We start from the raw sequence: 19652 nt of genomic DNA, 5'->3' as shown, positions 1-19652 counted from the left end.
CGTGGCAAGAACGTCCGTGCAAACCGAACCGTGGAGGACCGCTACGAGTCCAGTTGGTGTGGATGAAACTTCATCCTTCGGCGAGTGGTGCGATGGAGGAATGGGGACGTAGGCACCAGGTCAAATAGTTCCTCGGAACACTCACCATTGTAAAGCCAGTAGAACACGCAGAGGGAACCTATGTCCCTCCGTAAGCTTAAAGCTTATTGGAAGTAATGCTCCAATAAGCACACATCATACATCTCTATCTAACATTGACTTATATCACTCATCAATAAAAGTCTATCAGACCTCAATACGTATTCATTATACTAAATAAATAATTATCATACTCCAAATATTATTGTTTACATAGGTATCAGAATATTTTGTAACTAGAACATATTATTATACTAAAAGCTAGGATAAACACAATGTTTATTAGTTATTTATTTTTTAAGTTACACACAATATTTATTTAACATTTATTGATGTATGTGTTAATTATCGAGGATGTAAATTAGAAATGGCATAATCAGTCCGCTTCCACTCTTATTATAAGTTGCTGAAGTAACTTGGAAACTGCTGAGTCTTTTGAATACAATTCATAAAGACATTCCCCCCAGATTATCACGGAATAAAAACTTATCCAACTAAAGTTAGAAAGAATTCTCCGAATTACGAACTTTGATTAAACTTGGTGGGATTTCTAACAAGCAACAAGCATATAACTCGGGATCGAAGCAATGAGACGTCGTATTGAAACGACGAAGTTTTAATATTTCGTTTTTAAGAAACGTATTTTTAAGTTTTTAAATTTAAATATTTTGCTAAGATTTCCTGGTGAGAAGATCTTTGTTTACATTTTAATTGTCTGCATTTATTTTAAAGGAAATATTTTTCATAATTACGCGGTGCAATAATGTTGATAATATGTCTAAGTTAAAATAATGTACAGCCATTTATTTCCTTTCTAAAAAATAAAAATTAAATTTAACAATCCTATGTAAATATATTATCAAGTGTATTTTAACATTAGAATATTGAACTACTAAATATATTCTTAATATTACACTCTAATAAAACATGAAGAGATTTCCTACATCCAAAACCTCTTCATTCGGAATCGAAGCAATAAAACGTTTTAATGGACACAACTGTCAACACTTTTCTACTACGGATAAAGTTTTGGTTAATATATAAACCTATGATAAAACTATAATTGAATAATTAACTCGTCGCATGCGTCTACATTGCAATGTCTACATTTGCTTCGAAAACAAACAAAATCTTTATTTGTAAGAACTCTCTCTCTGCCTTATTATACGTGCAAAATCATAAAAAACAGAATACAATAGACATACCCTTTTACAACGGTCCTAGATTTTAAAACCAATGTTACACATAAGTCGATTCTACTACTCCCTAGTGCACAATCGCGCGGTAATTGACAAACGTGACCGCGCGCAGCTTTTCGGGACAATTGACACGTGGGCTTTCCTGTGGGGAATCAGATTGGCACTCCGGCTTTAAATTTAAACCAGTTGTTCCGCTCTTGCCCTTTATTGTATTGGAATTCGTGGGATGTGAAAGAGTTTATTGGAACATTGATGGTGGATTCGAAACTCTGAAAAAGAAAGCATATTTCGATGTGGAAATATGAGATTTCTTATTATGTATCTTAACAAGATAAGAAATTTACCAGTTGTTCCGCTCTTGCCCTTTATTGTATTGGAATTCGTGGGATGTGAAAGAGTTTATTGGTACTTTGATGGTGGATTTGCAAGCAAACTGAAAAAGAAAGCATATTTCGATGTGGAAATATGAGATTGCTTATTATGTTTCTTAACAAGAAAATAAATTTGTAACCAATAAAATATTTAAATAATTATAAAGGCGTTTAATTTGAACACAATTTAAATATTATATATCACTTTTTTATTTTCACGGTCTATTTTTTCAGAATGCTGTTACATACGTAACAATATTATAATTTTTTGATATTATTACTTTTTAATATAGCAGACGAGCATGCATCTCTCCTGATGGTAAGTGGCATCTACCATCCATGGACACCTGTAATTAACCCCACATATGATTAGAGTCCTATCCACAGATACGTTCCTACCCTTGACTAAGTTAGAACGTCTCGGATAAGTTAGTCTCTCTTACCACACCCTTCAAGCAGCAACACAGCAACGCTTAACACTGCTATTATTAGGCAGACATAGGTCTAAAATATTACCCACCGAACTACAATAAACAATCCTATTAAATTAAGGAAGATGTTTACCAAATTTATAATTACGATTTATGGTATATTTTGGTTCATGCAAATTTATTCTAATTTAAGTAAACACAAGGATCAGTTTATTATGAAGTTTAGTCCCTATGCCGAGATCGCGGGACCCTATACCAATCACATATGCAAATTGTGCCCAAAGTGTATAGGCTTGGATATTTACAGACATAATTCTGACATGTTTCGAAAGTTATATTAGTTGTATCAACGAATTAGGCTGGGAGGTTGCAAAGGTTTACGTCATATTATAAATATTCACTACTTTATTAACTAAAATGATAAACAAAGAATTGGTACTCTACATTTTTTTACGTATTTTTGTCTCGCATTTATAAGCGATTCAAGCCTGACGGTATTATGTGATACAAGGAAGTTCGATCAATGTATCTACTTAAACAGCAATTAGATTTATTCACATCAAAAAATCTAAATTATTCAAATACTAGTTTTCGCCCGCAGCTTCGCCCGCGTTTGAAAGAAAATAATATGACATACTACATAAAACTGAAAATTCCTACCTTCATTGGAATTACAGTGACGACATCTGGCGAAAATTGCTCGTACCAACTCTGAAACCTTCACGGGCTCATGGACAACAACTTTGCAAAAGATCATCTCTTGATCAAATGCATAGTTTACGATTCAATCCTTAGTAATATCGATTAAAATAATCGACTTTTTGGTCCAAAAGATCGATTCTTCAATTAATCGATCTTAGATCGCCATCCCTAGATCCCGTGGGATTTCCGGGATTAAAACTATCCTATGTCCTTTCTCGGGTTTTAGACTATCTTTGTACAAAATTTCATTAAAATCGGTTCAGTGGTTTAGGCGTGAAGAAAAGACAACCAGTCAGACAGACAGACAGAGTTACTTTCGGATTTATAATATTCGTAAGGATTATTTTATGGTATTTGGGCAATTCGGAGATACATTATATGTATATTGTGTAATGTGTTTGTACACTTGTATTAATGTGCGTTTATGACACCGACAGATGAAGAAAATCCTAGTGTGAGTTTATGTACAAAATATAGTCGGCTGATAATGTGGCGGTTACTTCGGAACTATATCATCATATATCAGTCATGCGTCATTTCTTTAAATTCTTACCAACGTCCGCGTAAGTAAACATCGCTGTTTAAACGATTTAAGCGACCGACTCCTAGACTAGAAACTATTTACTCGACCTACATTAACCCTTATCACTGGAGCAAACATGTTTCGGAGAGGCTTCAAAAGAAATGTTTGCGGCCGATAGTCAATGACAACTGAATGTCGGGTCAAGTGTAAAGTTAATTACGGTAACCTCAACGTGTAAGTTATAGTAAGGTTAGATCATGTCTGCACCTGCAGTACGTAAATACAGTAATTTGGACGCCGAATTTGTGATATAACGAATATTTGCATTTGTATTCCAAAAATTCGTATGATTTTTAACATTCATTCGTGTTTGCCTTTGTATTCACGTTTGGCGAATTTTTTAATAATCTTTGTTTACGGTAATTGTATATTGTGTTGTAATTACTTCATTTAAATGATGGTTATATGAAATTATGTAAAATATTAAATTATTATAATTCACGGCAATTTAAAATTTAACTAATTTTAAAGTATACCTATACCATACCGTTTACATGAGCCGATAATAACATATTTTAGAACCACAAACATAAAATAAAATATTTACTAAATTATTAAACTTTCTTCACGTCGAAGCTTTCAACGTATTTACAAACGCGTTCCATTGCATCCAGGGGACCATTTGTTTACAAGGAGCGGCAAGCTGACGCTCCGCGCTGTCCGCTACGCTCTACTTGCTTCTACTAGGAAAGGAGCGGGTACAAGTGATGACGTGGTAGCGTTTTCTCGCATCAGACTTTGGATAAACCCATAATAAATACACCTTCAGATTCAGGTTGTCTACGATTCTATATAATTATGGTTGAATTTAAATATCAGCGAAACTATCAAAATCAGAATCCGAATATACGAACGAATTACTGATGCTTGATTTTTGATAAAATAAAATTAAATGATACGTATTTCTATAATGAAATGTTACTCTTGAATGGCTCTACTGAACATACAAATTGTCAATCACATTATTTTTAAAACCAACCTTACTTAAGAAAATCCGAAGTGGTACACCAGTTTATCTTTAGATTATTTTTATCGTATCTAATACTTCTAATAAACTCTCTGTATCTCATGACTTGGGCTGCCATTTACTTAGACTGGCTCTTATTATTTGCAGTTGTTTAGCGAACAATTGCGCTAATAGCCGCTATCGTCGACTGTTCTGCAGCTGTTGTTCCATTGGCGACTTTGTTCTAATAAAGTAAATTGATTTTTTTACTTTTCCTCATTATCGTCTAAGAAAGAGAACAATCGGTATTGATTAACTTTGGTATTGGTCAGAGAGGCACGGTGAAAAACAATGGGTATTTTGAAAAAGTGTTCCAATGTTGTAAGAAATCAAATAAATGTTTACCATCACGTTTGATTAAATCCATGACGCAACCTATCTGGCCAAAGTGGAATAGACTTTCTTGATCACTAGTAGATTTTATTTAATTGAATTTTCATATTATTGTTAATTGTATTCTTATAAATAGTCAGTTCAATTCAGTACTACTTTAGATAAATATTTGATTTTCTGCTTCTTCCAAGCATTGAATGATAGGACGAAACCACTTTACAGACACCATTTTCAGTGCGAGTTTCAGTGTGATTTTCTTATTAGTTGATTCCTTATGACTGAGGGTCCTGACCATCAAGAATAGCCTTGTCTGTGATGGTCTTCCATGTACTGTAATTCTGTGCTATTTCCATGGAATGGTAGACTGTGGTATTGCTGGTTTTCAGTGCTACAAATGAGTTTAAATCGATTATTGAGGCGTGTTGTAGACATAATCGCTACATAATCAAAATGGATGCACAAATCGAAACCCGATTACGTTATGTACTTAAACAGATAAATGACGAACCATTTTTCCACATCAGACCCTTGTCACGATCATAAAATAAAGGCATTAGGCGGCGGAAGCGATTAAATCAATTCATTGTCTGTGGAGACATCGGTCATAGCGCCAATGGCTCGATTGACATACGTTTAATCTGTGACCCCGTTATATGTGCCTATTAATATTCATTTATTCATTGCGCTAGAAGCTTATACAACTTGTAAGCGTGGTGGTGATTTAAAAATGATGTTAGGTAGCACCATCGATTAAATGATTGTTAAGTACATAGTTATGGGAATTTAAGGTGATTTTTCAGATTTCAAAATTTGCGGAGGTACCTACCTCCTACGTCCAGTTATATTTGTTTTATGTATGTTTACTAAATACTCCGTGATACCTCATTAGATTCGGATGATTTAACGTCATTGTTTGCGAACAGTTTCCAAGGAGATCACTTTTCATGGAAAATTTGAGAAAAGCCTGAAGTCACCGTGCGCTTCAATGCTGATCATGAGAATGAATGAATGAATGATGATCAATGAGTAGACGATCAGTAAGATTTAGTAATCCATCGATTTCGAATACCCATACCGCCATAAAGCTTCGGATAAGGTTTAATTGCTGCTATTACATGATAACAACCAGGATCAAGATTTTAACATGCCTTACGAAGGAACCGCGTTAAATTTAGCCACTAACGGTAACCCATCTAATTGCTCATGTTTTGCACAATCTGAGGTTAAACGCAATACTCCATACTTCATGAATACCTAACACTTTGACTATTATTATAATGTTAATAACCTAATAACATCAACATCTGTGATTGGAATCCTCTAAACTGATTGACTTAATCTGTAACCAATCCTGATAAACGCCTACTCAAATTCATGAATACGACAATAACATATTCTAACATGACTTAATCTTAGGGTCCACGAATAGTTTGAATTTATTCATAGTCTGATTTACTAAATCGAATTGATTGAACAGATTGACATACATTATTATATCTGAATTTTTGGTAATATATGTTAGCGCAACATTATAAAACACATTGTATACATAAATAAATACAAAAACGAAATAAATTTATATTAAGGAAGTTTAAAAAAAAAGAGTAAAGCTAAGATGCATAAAAATATTCTTCTGTCATCTTGTAGCTTCCACCATATTTGATTTAGAATGACGTCACTAAGCTGACTATGTATTTGTCTTCCAAACTGAACGAACTTTACCACAATCTGTTGAGTTAACTGCACGAACTAAGCAAATTATATAAAACTTTGTAAAAAGTGTTAAGAAATCTTATTAGACATGACTATGTCATTAAATTTTCATGTTCTTTTCCTTACATTTTCTGAATTAAAACAAATCCTACAGTAAGGTTTCAGCTTTGATACGAGACACATTTTTAATCTGTTACATGAGACTGATTTTTAATCTGTGACACGATCCTGATTTCCATTCATCCAGCGTTGACGTGTAAACCGTTTGTCGGGAAAGCGGGAATAATTGCCGGGAATTTCCATAAAACGTTCCATGTATGCATGGTGTTGATTCGCGGTTTAACGCGGGAAAATTTCGGTTTTATGAATATCAATTTGCATTTTTTTCGAAATTTCAGTATCGTATGATTATATTGACCATTTATTGTAATGGTAAGTAGCATATGGAAATGGTAAGTCACTATCGTCTGTAGATATCAATGATCAACGCAAATTGGATTGAAGTGTTACCTAAAGTTCTTACCTAAGTCCTGCCTGTACCTAAGGTACGGTTCTAACGCAGAAATAAATTTAGCGGTGTTACCATCAGAGTATATTTGGGAAACCTTGAAAAATTCGGTACTACATTTAGCTTTACGTTCAATTATTTTTATACTTTTTGAATTTGTTTATTATACCGCTAAATTGATTTCAATAAATTTTGGTGAGTGTGTACGATGTACATTATTGATTCTAGATTACAAGATAGAATATATTTGGATCTGATATACAACATAAAAAATTCCAGTAGAGCTCGATTTTTTTATGACAAAACCAGTTTACCTGGGCCCAATTCATTAATATCAGTTATATGAAAACGATGAATTAGTTCGCGTGTGATGTTAAGGGAAGCAAATTGAGGGAGCAATTTAATATCTACACCACAATTGGGGTGTCGCGAGTACATAAATGAAACGAGTCGATCCAAACCGCGGCAAGCAATAACCATAATGGAGGACGGGTGACTCAGTCACTGAAAGGCAAAAATGCAAACGATATCTTTTTTGGCATTTGATAATAACACTAATTTACACATTATTCAAGTGAGGAGACCAGCGGACCATTTGACCAGGAAAATTCTCGAACTTGAGTCTGCGCCAAAAAAACGTGGGAGACCCCGACTCACATGGATAAAGACCATAGATAACGACCTTAAGAATTATAATATTGACCCAAAGACGATCCAGAACCGCCAGCTCTGGAGAAAAATGATTAGGAGAGCCGACCCTAATTAAAAATGGGAAGAAGGCTTGTAGAACTGTCCAACTGTCAGCTGATCACAGGTGTCACTTTCTTAGGCTATGTCCAACACATAGGCTAAATACGAATTGCTAAACTTCTCACACCTTTCAGAGCTATCTTTTTTAATAACTTTCAGCCGTGTAATTTTCCTTACAATATTTTCCTTCAACGTTAAAGCAAGTGATAATTAATTTTTCATACTATATTGTGAAACGATAATATTTAGAATTTTCAAAATTCACAAACAGAAAAACGACTTACACACGTTAACCAGACCAGGAATCTTAATTTATGATATTTGCCAGGTGTCGAATCCTGACCCTCTGCGTAGGCATGATGACATATCCCACACTGTGACGCGAGTCACTAAGACGTGTCACGCGACATGACTCAGACACGTCACGCGATGTGACTCAGTGTTTAGTGTTCGTGACTAAACACACGTGACTTCCGACATCAAATTCAAAAGGGTACGACTTTATGAATCACTTTTTATAGGGTGTGTAGTAGAAATAGAATAATCTAGTAAATCTATAGTGAATTAATTAGTCCATTAAAAATAAAATTTAGTGTTTCGATTCAGTAGAAAAAATAAAATAAAATAACTTGTAAGTGCCATTGTAGGCTGGAATAATAACAACTAAAACCAACCTTTGAATTAAGGAAGTAAGTTAGTAAATTCGTTAAACCGTTTGGCCTGCAGGAGGTGCTCAAGAATGAGACATACATTACCCTCCGCAGTCAGGTAAAAAAGCTTCACTATTTTTCAAATACGAAAAAACAATGTTTCACACAATATACCATAAAAATCGGAACTTCGGACGTGTAACCATCAAATAGGAAATAATTTAGCGGGTCGAGTATAAGTACTTATTACTTACGTGCGAAAATAGTATATTACTCGTCCGTTCATCCCCATCGTAACACCTTTCAAACCAAAACGTGACCACTGGGGCTTATCGGCAATATTGGACGGACGTGACCATACGATGTGTTAGATACTAGCGTTTGTCCGCGACTTTGTCTGAGTCATAGTCATATTGAAGTGGGTACTTCAGTGTCGGATTTTGACACTAAAGTACCCACTTCTTTATGCGGCGTCGTTGTCGTCAAACCATTACTTTCCCACAGCTGGAAACGGATATTCTTTCAGAATGAGAAGGATAAGGCGCGCCATCCGCGAATCCACCGCTCTGGCCATATTTTGCTGCATACTAAATGAAATAAACTCAAAGTAAATAAGTATTTGAGAGTATTTTCTTCGTAATTGAAGTAGTAACGGCCTGTCAATTATATTTTTAGTCTTCTTTTAATGCTATCATCGCTCATGTCGTTACGTATTAATATATTTATTTATCTTCCTCATACGTATATTGCAGCAGTTGACTATTCAAAAGTAACCTCTCAAACCACAAAAGTACGATTAAATTTAAGTAAGTGAGTAGCCGCCGTCTACGGTCACGACCGAATAGGATCCCAAATAAATAGGATTACATTCCTACTTTAAGTTGGCGATGCTATGCCTGAGAACTGCATTAGAATACCTCTGCATCATTACATCCTTCATAACCCAACGCCGCGGGTATAAGGCAAATTAAGTATGTTAATACCGTCTCCATAGGTCTCTACCACTTCTTACGAAGTATTATAAAATATGTATTACAAATAAACAATTTAAAAATATATTTATTAAAGTTAGAGTCTGCAGTGTAAGCCTTAACCAGCACAACATACGCTCTAACGGAACGCAATATGCATGCATTACAAGCTCTACATTTGCGTAATATAGCGACTGTCGACTTCAAGCCTAGCGCTTATCTATAACGAGTGTGGTAGGGTTGTGCAATCTCGCTATTATAAATTAAACGATATATTAAAGATGTTTAATATTGTAAATGTCTCCGTAAATATTATAACGTATAATATGTTGTTTTGTTTTTATAATATTGAAGTAGGAAACCAGCATGTCCACTTGATGGTAAATGGCCGTTGCCGTGCATCTGTGACCAACTCGTGAATACTAACTACACCTATTCAATGATAACAACCATGACCGAAGATTTAATGTGTCCGTCGAAATGCTCCGAACTCCCATAAAAATTATAAACTAGTGGAAACACTGATAAAGTCCTGACATCTATTTTCAAAGATAAATTTTCAAAAATGTACACCTCATCAGCAAACAGCACACCCCAATTTAGAAAGTAAATCTCAAATAGACATTAAAAATTAGAGATAAAAATACTTATTTATTAAAACGAGCGTTTTTCTCAAACACACAAAAAACAATTCAATTTATTTCTATGCACTAGATTTCCCAAAGCGCCAGCCCTGGCTCGCATGCATGTTCGTTACTATCCGATCCAATACTGTGACGTCACGCTCAGCTATTTAAATGTAGAGCATCCAAGGTTTTTATTATTTCCTCTTTACTAGATTTGTTAGATGAAAATCCGCGATATTTTTAGGCTTCGCTATTTGCTACGCTAGCTGAAATGATTTCGAGAGGATTTATATCGCTTGTTGGTTCCAATTTGAAACGCATGCATTCGGTTTTTATTACTGTTGGATTTTAGAATATTTTTACCCAAAGTTATGCACTACTGAATTGTTAGTTATGGACACAAACAAATATTTTGAACTAAAATAGGAAGGAGGAATAAAGTTGTTTAAAATTGACTGTACCGTGTTTGTTTTGGAACGCGACTAATAAAGTATTCCATGGTCTTACTGGTCATTAAGCCCCGTACTTAGAATACGTGTATGCAAAGTAGAGATTACTCATTATCGACCCACTACTGTTCAACTGATGGGCCCGGATACCTTCCTTTGAGACTGAGAAGGACTTAGGTCATATCCATGTACCATGTAGTTACTGCTGTCCATGGACATCAGTAAACAACCCAAGTTAGGATTGAAGGTATTCTTAAGATTTTCCACAGAGTCGTTGCTACCCTGAGAACCAAGGTATAATTATGCATGACAACGAAGTCCATCCTTCAAACCTGCATAGCGATTAACTGCCTTTATTAAGCACAAATAGGTGTAAAGTACGTGATGAAAATAGGTAATAGATGTCATAGCTGTAAATAGGTTTGGTTTATAACCCCAAAGTCGAACCACAAAGAGTTCTATCGCCTTAAAACCTTACAAGGAGATAAAAAAAATGTATAAGCAATATGAAATCGAAAAACAATGTAAGTCTAATAGAAGGTTGCAAAAACATATTTCAACCACCCCTCCACCCCCTGAAATACCATCTCACAAAAGGATTAATCATTTGCCTTTTTACGTCTAAATACAAGAAAGCTATTTTACGCATCATTGAAGAGCTCTCAAAGAAATCATATAAAACGAAAATGGCGGGGAATAGAAATTCTGATCCTAGTCCCGCTTTGTGAGGGAAATATTGAAATAAGAGAGTGGGTGACGAAAATACGGCCATTAGGACTTAAGGCACTTGCTGTATCACAACGGAGGAACTACTGAAGTGAGTGCGATTAAGCGTAAATGCATTTTACTTAACACGCGGGTCTATGAAATATTGAAATATGCGAGTGGGTGACGGAAATATGGACTTACGGAAATAGGCACTTGTCGTATCATAATAGAGTAACATATGAAATGTGTGCGAATAGGTTTGTTAGCCTTTTTCTTGTCACGCGGGACAAGAAAAAGGCTTACAAACCCGTTGATGGTTGATGGGTCAATATATTTCGTTGGATAACGATGTAAACAGCGTGTCTAATATGAGCGCTGACTTCAGAGATATGTACTAAACCAACATTTATTTGAATTATTTTTTAGTTTGTAGTGACATAGAAGTCGGTTGTATTTTTTGTGAAAAATTTTTTTTCACCCTTTTTAGTGATGACATAATAACATTTATATTAATACAATATAAAATTATGTAGACGTGATCATATGTTAAGGTAAGATCTGAATTTACATTGATTGAAACCGCCCGCTCGCAGCTCGCTTAGTTTTATATTGTCTTATATGTTCCAACCTAACCTAACTAAATAGTCAATGATGAACTGGCTTTGCAATTTCATTAGTACCTACACCAAATATCTTCAAACACAATTCAATTATTCCCATCGGTTGAGGAGTTACATATTTTGTCTCCAGAACCCACTCTGATCCTCATCATATTTAAATGGGACCAACTTGTAACAATTGTCCACACACGAAATTAAAGGCATTAAAATAGTTTCATAAACGGCGAAGTTATGGCTGTTATATTTACATGGGTGGAGGAGTTCCCCTCATTTTCTCCAGAACCCATTGATGGATCCTAACCATATTTAAATGAGACCAACTTCCAGCTTGTCTCTACACAATAAAAAAATAATTATTAAAATCGGTCCACTAACGGCGGAGTAATTCGTGTACATACATAAAAAAAGAATACCGGCCGAATTGATAACCACCTCCTTTTTGAAGTTGGTTAAAAACAAATGCTCGAGCTCTAGCTACTTAACATCAAGTGGTCTGCCCGTTTGCTCCTAGGTCGAAAGAGCGATAGCGATGCTCATCGCTCTTCAGTGCACAGCACGATAGATTGGCTCGTCAGGTTGCACGGCTCGTGCGCTGCCGCCTCACCGCACATTTGTTACCGTAATGTACCTACTGAATCATACGGCAGTGCTTAAGTTATCGTATGTAGGAGCAACAATGCTGTGCTAATTGTTATTAAAGCGATAGAAATGTACGTCATTTTTTATATCTCTCTTCTAATTTATTTTGCCGTATTTTCTATTCTATTTCATGTTATGCAAGATACTGAAAAAATTTCCTACTTTTAGAAACAAAATGAACCTGGTTACAGAGGTATTTTATGTTAATTGTTGATTTCCAATACTCGACACTCGTTCACGATATTCATTTATTTTAAATGTTTTCATGTATAATTTATTTATAAAGTTTAAATGCATAACATAATTATTCACAATTTTCATCTCTGGAACACATTCTTAATTGAAACATTTTGTACAATATTATAATGATAATATAATTATTAATTTCATTTTCAAAAATAAATAGGTCACGTGTACATTCAGACGTTAACGAAATTTATATTAAAACAACTTTATATGGAACGAAATGTATATTGAAACTTACATTAATACCTATATAAAATAGTCATAATAAAACCTACACAATATCAGAATATAATAATGAGTAAGTAATACCAAAACATGTTTGTTTGTAACAAACATAGAATAATAGAAACTTTAGAAGTAAAAGCTTTAACATTGTTCGCAAACATCTTTACCAATACGAGCCACAGAGAGGCGTAGCGTCAAGGAACGTGCGATATCTTTAATTCAAAGAGCCACTTAAAGTCGCAGTCTTCCAAGTGATCTGCGTTCACAATGTGAATTGTGAACGGAGCGACTTTTAAGTGCCTCAATCTCTTGAAATAGAACCTGTATAAAAGTTAAAGTTTTTAGGCTTTATTGAAAAACAAATGCTGTACGGCGGACTCACATATATAGTCTGCTTATTGTGGGCTCAAATGTTGACAACACATTATAAGTCTGAAGATTCCAATATTTGAGTACTCTGTAATACAAAAAAGTTTGGCTATCTCAAGGATTAGTTTACTGGCATTATCTTAACGATGATTAAACTTTTTTATGACAATTAATGGGAGATGAAGGTTAGAAATAGTTTCTTTAAATAAATCTATGTGTATATTAAGAGCCAATTGAACTAGTTAGAGCCTTTAAGTTTAGAATTGTGCTTAAGTTACTTCTTAAGTGTTACAACAATTGTCTTAAGTTTAAGTCCCAAATTTAAATTCTGATAAATTATTACGTGTAACCTCTTTACTGTTCACCTGTACAAACTGTCAAATATCAAAAACTTTACATTTAAAAAATCTTCAGATTCTGTTGTAAAAAGTCTTTTTTTTATTCGAATAGTCATTTCGAATAACGCGTGTCTTTAATTCAAAGAGCCACTCAGAACCCGAGAAGCTAGAAAACAATGTGAATGTGAATTGTTAAAAGTCGCTCTAAGTGTTTTAAGTGTTTTGGGGTAGTCCGTATAAAAAGAAAAGTTTTATTCAGGTACACTTTTATTAAAGAAACCTTTTCCATTACGAATTTTAAAAAGTACGATGCGTTTCATATTAGCTTCAACGACATTTCACTTTTGATTCTACTCTACTCTCATGTCACATAACACATTAAAATACTATAAAATATACGTACCTAAAAGTACGTGACGAATGGAGAGCTCTTTTTCTTAGTAAATCGGATAAAAATAAACAAAGAACTATATTATCACATTAAACGCTATCACGCACTACACCTTGCGTAGGTAATAGAAGACATTTCTGCCTAAGAGCAACGCCAGTATTTATCAAAGTATTAATAACGCGCCCTCTTGGATCTAGAAGCCTATAGGGGGCAATAAAGATCCAAGGAATATCACAGGGCATTGACGCGGTTTTGGGTCTATTGTTGATTTATGTTTAACTAAATAGACCAAATGTAGAGATCGGCGATTTACTTGGTCTCTTTTTTAGTCAGAAATGAGACATTATTCGCAGACTTATTTCGGAAAGAGATACTGTAAAACATCGTTGAACTTTAGGGACTCTAGAAAATAATTCCGTTTCGGTTTAAAAATGTTTTTTCTCAAAAGAATTTACTTATTTAAAGTTAAAATTAAGTACAATACTCGGCATGCGTATCATTACCTTAATTGTTATTCACATTACTAATTATTTATTATATTACGTGATATACTAAATAACTTTGAGAACCTCTGATCTAGACTCTAGTTGCTCATCTGATTAGAGCAGACAAAGGACATTGATACGCCTTGGAACCAATCAGACGCATTTGCACAACAAACGGGGATCCAGCATCGAATTCAAATCGCAGACGAATTAACATGTGAAACGAGACATGTCATTGATGTATGCGGTTTTTATGTATGAAACAGCATATGAGATACCTATACATCAATTATAAGTGTCAGCGACCCGATAGATCAACTAAAGGAGAATTCAACCATATTTTTACGTGACTGCGGGGGAACATGTTTCAAGCGTGTGTATGTATATTGTATGTATGTACTAAATTTGACGACCCGCGTGACGGAGTGATTACAATACCGGTCTGACGTACACAGGGTTCCTGGTTCGATCCAAAATAGAAAGCATTTAACCGTGTATGCCTCATCTATTGGCACATCTTGCAGTCCAAACTGTCCGCACTAAGTCTATATAATTACCCTTGCGAGCATAATTTGACCTACAACGTATGGAAAAGATGAGAGCCTCTAACGGGCACCGACCAAGCCTCATAAAAACTTTGTAAATCAGTTGTGTAATTAATATTTACTCTATCCTTATCTCATTGTTTTTAACGCTTTAGATACAACGTGTTAGAAAATGAAATAAATGCCCATATGTTACCATGCTGATTGATCGGATTAGTAGATTTTACGTACCCCATGCAGAGGTCTCCGGAATTAACCTATAAAGATAAATAAAATATATATAAAATAGATTTAACATCTCGTTCATCACATTAAAGTGATAAATTAATAACTGAAAACAATACACATAATTTACAGTTTATTAAGTAAATTGCAACTTGGGATGTAATTCGAGACCTTTCTTGAAATGCAAATTTAATGAATAATGCAACGCGCTAAGGCGCTGTGACAATGTTTAAAGTGTCTAACGAGACATTCCTATTTTAATTGTATTTCGGGAAAACGAAAGATAAAATAATAGTGTTACGTTTATATACATTAATAGTGTTACGTTTATTAAAATCCATTAAATTTCATATTTATTCGTTCTCTCATTTATTCAATTATACATTTATTTGTTCATTCATTGTGAAATAAATTAAAATTCATATTAAGTCCTCTGGGGTAGTAATGCATATGTAGCCATACTCAGGTAGGAATTTTATCTTATCTGGCGTGGATTACATAAGCATATGAATAATGCGTAACATTGGAAAACTATTTCTTAGACGTGGCTCTATTAGACCATTTCATATCAATCAATTAGATGATTTCATTCAGGTTATCTCTCATGTGTGTTAGGTACCTATCCTCCTTTTGCAGATATCTTCTTTATAAATAATTTTACGATTTTATAAGACTAAAGTAGCACATGAGTATGCAATCCATTGCCACCTCGGGACATTATAATATGTAACCAGATTCATATGGAACGGGGTTATATCTCAAGCCAAATATAGATAGCTTTCTTCTCCTAAGTATTACGATGATAGCCATAAATACCTTCTACCGTAGCACTAGAACTGTTTCAGGCTATGAATACATGGCGGTGGTACCTTTTTAGTACTACAGCTCGTAATTTATTTATAGCTAACATTATTATATTTGCAGCGAATATCCCATTACCATTAAACTATGTCAATAGCATTCCACTGACATCGATAGCCAATTTGAGGTTAATATCACCCATTACAATATGAATGCTCAATCATTAACATTTTGTTAATAGAGGACAATTTGGTAACTATTTATTATCGAATCAATTATTAATATTAATAATTATCGCTTGCTTGAATGTGAAGAAAAATATCTGAGTAAACCTACATGTCTAATAATTCTTTAAAAATACTTCAAACGCCCGATCAATCCGCCCTTAATTATTATAGGAGCTTATGGTCTTAATCATTATTAGTTAAAACCTGCGAGAGAAGACTCGTACTCTTGTAAATGATATGTATGGAAATTTATTTCGTCATTTTTCTCTGTGACAAAACACCTTGCTAATTGGTAATAGTTTATTGACTTCCAAACAAAATATAGAATATATTAGATATTCTTGAATAACATTATTCAGTATTATTTTTTATTATATAGGTATAGCTTAAAAAGCAATATAGAAACAGCTATTGCCATTACATGCGACACGGCTTGTTCCAACCAGCAAACTGTTGTACCGCGCCCAACAAGCTTGTAATCACGGCGCTAACGACTTTGGACACACACCAAACGGCAGCGTTTGACAACTCATTCTCATTAGAATTACCACTACATCGATGTTTAATGACATGTTTTATCTTAGTGAGACAAGTTCAAAAGGTCTGATTCGACCCTGGAGGTGCTACCACCACACACATTTTTAGCGTGAAATTCTTGCGTTTCGGTGAAAGAGACCTGAATCCTAAATCTGAGTCCTAAAGAGTGACAAAGCATCGGTTCAAGCTTCGTTTACACATCGACTTCAAGTAGAATCCATGTTCTATATGGAGTTGATCACAGATGTCAACAATGTCCACACACTATCTGGTGGACTGCTATTTAAAAATATACACCAATAATGTATTGTATTGGTCTATATTTGCATAAATATTTTAATAAAATTTTGGGCAAGGTATGCACCTTGCCAGTATGCACTCAGATTTGATTTCTAACGACACAAAAATCCAAATTATGAAATGAGATGTATACACTTTTATTTATGAATGTCTACACCTACATCATAAAAACCTTTATGTATGCAAAATGCGTTTATATTCGCACAATCTAAAACGTATTTCTCATTTCCCTCTCAAAAACTCACCGCCCTTTTCACCCCATTTCGGGGTAAACGGTCCAAAATTTCACGCATCTATTTACCCGTAACTCGAAATTATTCTAAGCGTCCTTTTATTTTTATCCGCAAAGTACGTACCATTCCCGAATTATTCATAAGATCCCGGTTCGCGACGCTCATCCGAATAAGGAAGGGTGTTTGTTTTAATAAAAACATGAATGTGTGATGCGCTCGCTAAACGGTGTACCCTTATCAAGACTCATGGGTACGCACAGATGAAATGAAATTTAACAATGATCAGCTTACCTCTTTCATTCTTCTTAATGAGTGAAGAAGACAGATATATAACATTATTCAATTCTATCCCATTGCTTGGCAATCATAATGAGAGGCTTAAACAATAGGCATAAGCTGGCTACGAAGTGATAGTCTTCAAATTTTTAAGGACTTTTTTTTCAGAACTGTCAGGTATGCAATTATCAGGTGGATTTCCCGCGCAAGTGTAGAATTATGTCACTACAAAGTCTATTATTTAGACACCAAAAATAATATTGTCCGACAATACATACTTAAATCATGGATTAGCCCTAATTTGTACTCCATCGAATTTTTGATACTACTACGGTTTAGTGCGTGTGTATAAAATAAATACAAAGGATTAATTGCTTTATTCTGTAAATCTGTAATTTTTCGACATCTGTTGATACATTGAACGATCAGTATAAAATAAATAGAACTAGATTGTCGGATATTGTTATTTAATTTCCAAATGACACGCACATCTGCGTCGTCTATGCTAAATCTTACCCATTATGCCACCCACCCCCGCTAACCGATCTATTCACACCCCAATGCAATATATTAAACCCTATAGAATTATTGATTGTGCTCGTTGTAAGGAAGGGTATAGGAACTTTTGTGTTGTGTTCAATAAATATGGGTAAATTTCTTCACATTTTACGGTGTTTGGCGTTTTAGGATATTTTTAGGATTTGTGACGTATAAATAAATAAATGAAGACATATTATAGACTAATCTAGATCCTGTTTATAGCTATGTTTGTTAATATTTGTGACTTATCTTAAAAGCAGATGATATGTAAGGCCGGTCCAAAAGATTCCTTTGTGGACTATATTGAAGCAAGTCTTGACACTATTCTCAAAACAAGAGAAAATATTGCAAAACTTCCTCACGTGAAAGTTTATTCAAACTTCCCACACTATTGGAATACTTATCAAAATTACTCTTATTACCAGCATAATATTTAAATAGATCTTATAGAGAGCCACGCCCACCCTAATTAGCCTTATCATGTGGTACTTAAATCAAAGGTCTGGCCGAACTCTGTTCATTGTACCTGTTTCCGAACGCCAATCACAAAACAACCATTTTCCAATTTAATTTCAAAATAACATTTAAAATAAACAAAACGTGCGATAATTCGCAATGATTAATTAATTGTTCGACATTATGACAAACATAATCGTTTGTTGTCTAGCAGTTAAATTTAACTGCCGCCGCCTGTGTCAATGATTGCGATTAATGGGATAATTAACCTGCTGGTAATGTACTGAAAACTACCCTTCAGATTATGACATTATCTTCTGTCTGTTGCGTTTGTAATAATTTATTAACAATCTGATCAAAGGACGTAAATGTCATTAGGTTTGCAATTTTTATGAGCACTCGTGAAGCGTTTTTCGTCCGCCTCCGGCGCGGACGCGATTTGGTGTTTTTTGAAACTCACATTACATATCCGCCGTGATTACGTAGTAGCCGTAGGTCAGAAAAAATCCATATCTTTGGCACACCATCGCAGCGGGAACTGACAATCGCGACACAGCGAAAAAAAATCAACAAAGACAAATACACCCATACTATAATACCCAGAAACAGAAACCTAAATTCATCATTTAGATATCTGTCTGACCGAGGATTGAGCCCGGGATGCTGCGCGTCAGACCGGTATGGTGTTTAATGTCTAAATATTATTGTTCACCACATTTATAACATAAAAATGCTCTTTCTAATTATTGAGTTAGAAATCGACCTATCTATACATATGTCAATGCGTAACTTTTAACACCCTGTACCTATGTATCGATACAGACAGACAATTAAGCTGTAAACACGGCAGTACAACGAGCGTGAAATTCGACAATATGTGCCCGTACTTTAATTAATTTGCACCGACTGTAATTTTGTAGTCTGCTCGTAAAATTCAATATGGTGAATGGTAGACAAACATTCGTATAATTGACACGTAATATAATTAAATATTATTGTTATAAAGGCGATGTGAAGGACTATTATGAAATTGAAGTAGTAGCGATCATATAGGCTATCTG

General features: G+C 34.5%; 1 protein-coding gene across 3 annotated transcripts in view; it reads left to right on the top strand.

The window, feature by feature from the left end:
* Nucleotides 1-19652, top strand: part of Grip (Glutamate receptor interacting protein) — a 355140-nt gene that overhangs the window by 312988 nt on the left and 22500 nt on the right. The window lies entirely within an intron of this gene.

Source organism: Epargyreus clarus, unplaced genomic scaffold, assembly GCF_041222505.1.
Source record: "Epargyreus clarus isolate Ecla_fem2 unplaced genomic scaffold, WU_Ecla_fem_2.2 ptg000021l, whole genome shotgun sequence".
Taxonomy (NCBI): domain Eukaryota; kingdom Metazoa; phylum Arthropoda; class Insecta; order Lepidoptera; family Hesperiidae; genus Epargyreus; species Epargyreus clarus.
The sequence above is the reverse complement of the archived record's forward strand: the minus strand, read 5'-3'. Positions and strand labels throughout refer to the sequence as shown.